We start from the raw sequence: 7,369 nt of genomic DNA on the forward strand, positions 1-7,369 counted from the left end.
TGCTCAGATCCCCCAGTCGGCCCAGGCCCCCCTCCAAGCTATCTCAATCCTCTCGCAACCCCCCAAGCCAGCCCATCCCCCCAGGCCGTCCCTGCCAGCCCAGTCCCCTCTGGAATTCCCCAGCCCCCCCAACCCCTAGCCGCCCCCCTGCATTTCCCAACTCCCCCAGTCCCTCCAGCCAGGCCATCCCCCCAGGCCCTCCCCTACCAGCCCAGTCCCCCCTGGAATTCCCCAGCCCCCCCAAACCCCTAGCCACCCCCCCTGCATTTCCCAACTCCCCCAGTCCTCCAGCCAGCCCATCCCCCCAGGCCCTCCCCTACCAGCCCAGTCCCCCCTGGAATTCCCCAGCCCCCCAAACCCCTAGCCACCCCCCCCTGCATTCCCAACTCACCCAGTCCCTCCAGCCAGCCATCCCCCCAGCCCTCCCCTACCAGCCCAGTCCCCCCTGGAATTCCCAGCCCCCCCAAACCCCTAGCCACCCCCCCCTGCATTTCCCAACTCCCCCAGTCCCTCCAGCCAGCCCATCCCCCCCAGGCCCTCCCTACCAGCCCAGTCCCCCCTGGAATTCCCCAGCCCCCCCAAACCCCTAGCCACCCCCCCCTGCATTTCCCAACTCCCCCAGTCCCTCCAGCCAGCCCATCCCCCCAGGCCCTCCCCTACCAGCCCAGTCCCCCCTGGAATTCCCCAGCCCCCCCAAACCCCTAGCCAACCCCCCCCTGCATTTCCCAACTCCCCCAGTCCCTCCAGCCAGCCCATCCCCCCAGTCCCTCCCCCTGCCAGCCCAGAGCCCCCCTAGCCAGCTCAGCCCCCACCCCCATGGCTTTCCCCAACCCCCCTCAGTCCTCTCAATACCCCCAGCCTCCCCCAACCAAACCAAACCCCTCTGCCCCCGGCCCTGCCCCCCACTGACCACGAGGCTCCGGGTGGGGGTGGGGCGTCGGGGGCGCATGGCGCCAATTCATCTCCTCACTGGGGGGTGGGTGGCCGGCATGCTGGGGGGGGCACTCGGCGTGGGAGCTGAGGGGTGCAAGAAAGGGCAGTTGAGAGACCTGGGATGGGGGGCTGCGGGTCGGGAGCGAGGGGACCGGCAGGGCGAGGGGGGCCGGGAGCGAGGGGGACCGGCAGGGCGGGGGGGGTCAGGAGCGAGGGGGACCGGCAGGGCGGGGGGGGGTCAGGAGTGAGGGGACCCGGCAGGGCGGGGGGGGACCGGCAGGGCGGGGGGGGGCCGGGAGCGAGGGGGGACTGGCGGGAGGGGGGCCGGGAGCGAGGGGCACCGGCCAGGGCGGGGGGGGCCGGGAGCGAGGGGACCGGCGGGGGGGGGGTCGGGAGCGAGGGGACCGGCAGGGCGGGGGGGGCCGGGAGCGAGGGGGACCGGCGGGGGGGGTCGGGAAGCGAGGGGACCGCAGGGCGGGGGGGCCGGGAGCGAGGGGGACCGGCGGGGGGGGGGGTCGGGAGCGAGGGGACCGCAGGGCGGGGGGGCGGGAGCGAGGGGGGTCGGGAGCTAGGGGACCGGCATGGTGGGGGGGGTCGGGAGCGAGGGGACCGGCAGGGCGGGGGGCAGGGAGCGAGGGGACCGGCAGGGCGGGGGGGGGTCGGGAGCGAGGGGGACCGGCGGGGGGTGGGGTTTCGGGAGCGAGGGGACCGGCGGGGGGGGGGCAGGGAGCGAGGGGACCGGCATGGCGGGGGGGTGGTCGGGAGCGAGGGGACCGGCAGGGCGGGGGGGGGGCAGGGGCAGCGATTAGCGCAGGATCGGAGCCAGCCCCCCACCCCCGTCGCACCCGGAATAGTTCCCGGGAACGGGAACCACGGCATCACCCAGCGCAGAGCCCCCCCCGCTGCCAGTGCCCGAGGGGGCTGCTCCCCATCCCTGCCCCGCCCCTCTCACCTCTCCGGGGGTCGCGCGGGGCCCGGCTCAGACCCCCCCCCGCCCGCCCGCCCGCCGCCCGCCCCCCCGGCCTGACCCCGCCGTCGGCCCCGCAGCTGCTCAGATGGGATCGAAAGTGAAAGTGGCGGGAAAGGGGGGGGCCCCCGAGGTGAGGGGCTGCGGGGGGGGGCGAGACGCGGCCTGGAGGGAGGGTGGCTGTGAGCCCCTCCCCCACCCCCACCTCTCCCGGGCCCCCCCAGCTCCCGCCCCCCGGCCCCAGCACGCGGCCAAATATTGACTCCAACTTGCGGCCGGGCTCCGAGCGACACGGCCGGGGAGCGGCGCCCCCCGCCCCGCCCCGCACCCCCGGCTCCCCCGGCGCCCCCCGCCCCGCCCCGCACCCCCCCGGCTCCCCCCGGCGCCCCCCGCCCCGCACCCCCGGCTCCCCCGGCGCCCCCCGCCCCGCCCCCCGCACCCCCCCGGCTCCCCCGGCGCCCCCCGCCCCGCACCCCCGGCTCCCCGGCGCCCCCTGCCCCGCCCCGCACCCCCCCAGCTCCCCCGGCGCCCCCCGCCCCGCCCCGCACCCCCCCGGCTCCCCCGGCGCCCCCCGCCCCGCACCCCCGGCTCCCCCGGCGCCCCTCACCCCACCCCCGCACCCCCCGGCGCCCCTCGTCCCGACCCAAACCCCCCGGCTCCCCCGGTGCCCCCTCGCCCGGACCGCACCCCCCCGGCTCCCCTTGCTCCGACCCGCACCCCCCGGCTCCCCCGGCGTCCCCCCGCCCCGCCCCGCACCCCCCGGCGCCCCCCGCCCCGATCCACACCCCCCGGGCTCCCCCGGCGCCCCCCGCCCCGATCCACACCCCCCCCGGCTCCCCCGGCGCCCCCCCGCCCCGCCCTGTACCCCCCGGCTCCCCCCGCCCCGACCCAAACCCCCCGGCTCCCCCCTGCCCCGACCCGCACCCCGGCTCCCCCTGCCCCGCCCCGCACCCTCCGGCTCCCCTCGCCCCGCCCCCGCACCCCCCGGTGCCCCTCGCCCCGCCCCGCACCCCCCGGCGCCCCCCGCCCCGCACCCCCTGGCTCCCCCGGCTCCCCTTGCTCCGACCCGCACCCCCCGGCTCCCCCGGCTCCCCTTGCTCCGACCCGCACCCCCCGGCTCCCCTCGCCCCGACCCGCACCCCCTGGTGCCCCCTCGCCCCGACCCGCACCCCCCCGGCGCCCCTCGCTCCGACCCGCACCCCCCGGCGCCCCTCGCCCCGACCCGCTCCGCCGGCGCCCCTCACCCCCGACCCGCAGCCCCCTACTAGCCCAGCCCAGTTGCAGTTCCCCGGCTGCAGGATGCCGGTCTTGACCCAATCCCTGGGGACGAGCCGGTGCCCGGCCATGGGGCTCTGCGGGCAGCAATAGCTGGGGCGGGCTGGAGCCCTCGTCAGACCTCAGGGGGCAGAGAGAGGCCTGTGGTGGGGAGGGCTGAGAACCAGGCAGCTCAGTTCATGGGGTCAAGGGAACAGGACCTGTCCCCCGCCCCGGCCCTAAAATCCAGCAATGGTGGCCAGAGGAGAAAAAATCCCTGCTGAGCTCCCCGCAGCCCAGCACCCCCCCCCGAGCCCCAACCAGCTCCCCACAGCCCAGCGCCCCCCCACCCGAGCCCTCTCCCCACCCCCTGCAGCCAGCGCCCTCCCACTGAGCCCCCCACAGCCTAGCGCCCCGAGCTCTCCTCCCAGCGGCCCAGCGCCCCCTGGGGCCAGCCCTGCCAGATGTGCTAGCCATTCTGGACCTCCGGGCCCCGGGGCAGGACCTGGGGCCCCAAACCCCGGCCGTGAAGCGGCCGCGAGCCCAGAGATCCTGACGCGCCTTTTGATCCCTCCTTTGCGGCCGGACACGTCCCAGCGGCGCCCGCCCGAGAGAGGCCAAAGGCTGCAGCCGGCGTGGCGGACCCGGCGGGAGGAACCCAGGCGTGGTCAGGAAACACGTCAGCCGGGCGTCCCCGCTTGTGGGGCTCAGGGTCTGAATGTCAGGGAGCCTGTAGGTGCCAGGAGCCCGTTGGGACGCCGGATGCCCCTGTCCGCGCTGAGTGGGGGTCGCGAAAACCAGCAAGAAGCCCCCCCTGCCCCCAGCGGGCGAATGGAGGTGAGTAATGAAGGCGTTGCTCAGGAAGCTGTGGCAGGATGTCACCCCCTGCAGAGCAGCTCGCTCGCACGGCAGCGGGCGACCTGACCCGGGGAACGGAGATGGCGGCGGGGGGAGGACGGGGCCGGTGCCCCGAGAGCTGGGGGAGGAGGGCTTGGAGCCCGGCGGCTGGCAGCTTTGAAGGGGACTCGCCCCATTGCCAGAACCGGAGAGAGAACCCAGGAGTCCTGGCTCCCAGCCCCCCACTGCTCTGAGGGCTGTGGGACCGGGGTGTGGGGTGTGACACAGGCCTGGCTCGACTTCCCCACACCGTCTGTCCGAGGGTTGGCGAGAGGACCTGGTGCAGCTGGGCCCATGGACCCAGTGCTGGGACCTCGGCCGCAGGCCCAGCGGGGAGGGCGGGGGGGTGTCACCCCGGCTTGGCACCCAGATCCCTCCGGACCCCAGACTCCCCCGCCCGGCCCAACCCGGCTTTGCTCCTGTCCTGCCCCTCGGCTTGGAAACCTCCCACCCTGCCCCCCACTCCTCCGCCGGGGGGCTGCTTCCTTCTGCCTCTTCTGCCTCCATGTCCCCCTCCCCACATTTCCCCTCCCCTCTCCCTCCGTCTCCACCCTCCCTCCATCCCCTCCCCACATCTCCCCCTCCCCTCCCCCTCTCCATTCCCTCCCTCCCCTCATCTCCACCCTCTCTTCATCTCCTCCCCCCATTTCCCCTCCACCTCCACCCTCCCTCCATCTCCTCCCCGCATTTCCCCTCCCCTCCCCCTCCATCTCGACCCTCCCTGCATCCCCTCCCCCACCCGCCCATTCCCCCAACCCCACTTCTTTCAGTGTCCCCCCATCTGACACCCCAGGATGCCGGCTGGTTCCCCCCCCTTCCCGCTGCTGAGGTTCTGGGCGGGGGCCAAGGGGTAGAACTCAGCAATTCTAGGCAAACACAGGACTTCCCCCCCACCCTGGCCCCAGGGGCACTGGGCTGCAGGGAGTGGGGTGGGAGGCCCCTCCCCCCACAGTCAGTGCTCTCTGTTACCCATGGCAGCCCCTCCTGACCCAGTGACCCTCCCCCCTTCCCCACCACTGCTCACCAGGACTCCTGGGTTCTCTTCCCGGCTCTGGGAGGGAGTGGGGTGGAGTGGTTAGAGCGGGGGGGGCTGGGAGCCAGGACTCCTGGGTTCTCTCTCAGTAGCGGGGCTGTGGATCAGGCATGGGGGCACCAGCAGACCTGTGGTGGGAGCGGGGGTGGAGACATTGTTGCTCTGGCTGTTCTTGGCTGCCCGTGGGTTGGACTGTGGCTGAAGGGGCTGATCCGGGCTCCAGCGGATTTTGGTGGTGGGGGGGGGAGGATTGGCCCTTCCAGAAACCCAGTGACTCTGCTGCCCCCAACACGGTCCTGCTGGAGCTGGGGTCACCTGCCCCCTCGGCTGGGCTGCAGCCCGAGGTCTTTTGGGAACAGAGGTAACTGGGCCAGGAAGACCCCCCTCCCCTTTCCCCTCTAACCACTCGCCTATCCATCCACCCCTCTTCCCTCCCTCCCTTGTTTCCCTCCCCCTTTCCCTTCTATTCACCCCCCCTTCCCCCAGGCTGGGACCTCCTTCCCTCATCCCGCTGGGTCCCCTTCGAACGCCCTACAAGTTGACCCTCTGCCTGCTGTTATTCGTGATCCTCATCAGCTCCATCTACCTAAGCAAACTGGATCGCCACACGGAGTGGGGCTTCCCCACCCCAAACGCCACGGAGCAGGGCGTGTGGACTGTGAACCCCAAAGGGCGGCTGGGGAACCAGATGGGGGAATACGCCACCCTCTACGCCCTGGCCAAGATGAACGGGCGCCAGGCCTACATCCTCCCGAAGATGCACCAGCATCTGGCACCGCTCTTCCGCATCAGCCTGCCCGTGATCTCCAGATCCAGGGCTTGGAGGATCCCGTGGAAGGACTATGAGCTCCACGACTGGATGTCGGAGGAGTACAGGCACATCGAGGGAAATACGTCCCGGCTGACGGGCTACCCCTGCTCCTGGACCCTTCTACCACCACCTCCGGCAGGAGATCCTCCAGGAATTCTCCTTCCATGACCACGTCAAGGAGGAGGCCAACCGGTACCTGGCCGGGCTGCGTGGGCAGCGCCGGAACGTGATCTACGTGGGTATCCACGTCCGGAGGGGGGACTACGTCCGGGTGATGCCACAGATCTGGAAGGGGGTGGTGGCGGACAAGGCCTACCTGGAGAAGGCCATGGGCTACTTCCGGGCCAAGTACCAGGAGCCGGTCTTCGTGGTGACCAGCAATGGGATGGAGTGGTGCCGGGAGAACATCGACGCCTCGCGGGAGACGTGTATTTCTCGGGGGACGGAAGGAGTCCTCGCATGGGAGAGATTTCGCTCTCTTGGCTCATTGCAACCACACAATCATGACCATCGGGAGCTTCGGCATTTGGGCCAGCTACCTGGCTGGGGGGGAGACCATCTACTTGGCCAACTACACCCTCCCCGACTCCCCCTTCCTCGAGATCTTCAAGCCTGCAGCCACTTTCCTGCCTGAGTGGATCGGGATCAACGCCGATCTCTCCCGCTGCGGAGTGGGATGACTGGCTAAAGGAGCTCATCCGATGGCCACGGGATCCACCTGCCAGGACTCACCCGGTCAGCCAAGGAGCGGGCACCTGGGAACCCTGGCTGGTTCGGGCTGCGCTGGGAGATGGGGGGAGATTGGAGCTGGCTGGTGGGGTTCAGAGCCCATTGTGACGGAGCAGAGGGGTGGGGCGGATTGACCTGGAGATGTCGCAGGGGAGTTTCACTGGGACTGTCTGCATGGGGGATGGGATACCAGTGGTGGCTTCACTTGAGGGACAATACCTGAGCCGGGAGGGGGGCTGGGGCCAGGTGACACCTTTGCCCGGGAAGCTGGACAAAGGCTGGAGGAGGAGCCGGGGGAGGCTGGAGGAGGAGCCGGGGGAGGCTGGGGGAGTCGGCTGGAGGGGGTTGAGTTGGGAATGGACTGGGAAACGGAGGGAGCCCCAAGGCTGGTGCTCTAAGCTCCCTGCCCCCCCCGAGGGACCTGACTGAGGGGTCCTGTTTGTACCTACAAGCTCTGTTTGGGGCCGTGTTCCTATCGTTTAACAAACCTTCCGTTTTACTGGCTGGTTGAGAGTCGCGGGGAATCGCAGGAAGAGGGGGGTGCAGGGCCCCAACTCCCTCACACTCTGTGACACCCATACGAAGCAGCCAATGACCTACATCCAACAATTTCTCATAGGAGTGTCCAGAGTGATGGGACCATCTATGTCTGTTGAATGGTTAGAGTGGAGGGGAGTGGGGGCTGAGAGCCAGGACTCCTGGGTTCGAGTCCAGCTTTGGGAGGTGAATGGGGTCTGTGAGGGGT

At 71.6% G+C, this 7,369-nt stretch overlaps 1 pseudogene; it reads left to right on the plus strand.

Moving 5' to 3' along the window:
• The first annotated feature begins 4,029 nt into the window (after positions 1 to 4,029).
• LOC144278836 (galactoside alpha-(1,2)-fucosyltransferase 2-like) lies at positions 4,030 to 6,677 on the plus strand (annotated as a pseudogene).
• The last annotated feature ends 692 nt before the right edge of the window (positions 6,678 to 7,369 follow it).

The sequence above is a fragment of the Eretmochelys imbricata genome, chromosome 23 (assembly GCF_965152235.1).
Source record: "Eretmochelys imbricata isolate rEreImb1 chromosome 23, rEreImb1.hap1, whole genome shotgun sequence".
Taxonomy (NCBI): Eukaryota; Metazoa; Chordata; order Testudines; family Cheloniidae; genus Eretmochelys; species Eretmochelys imbricata.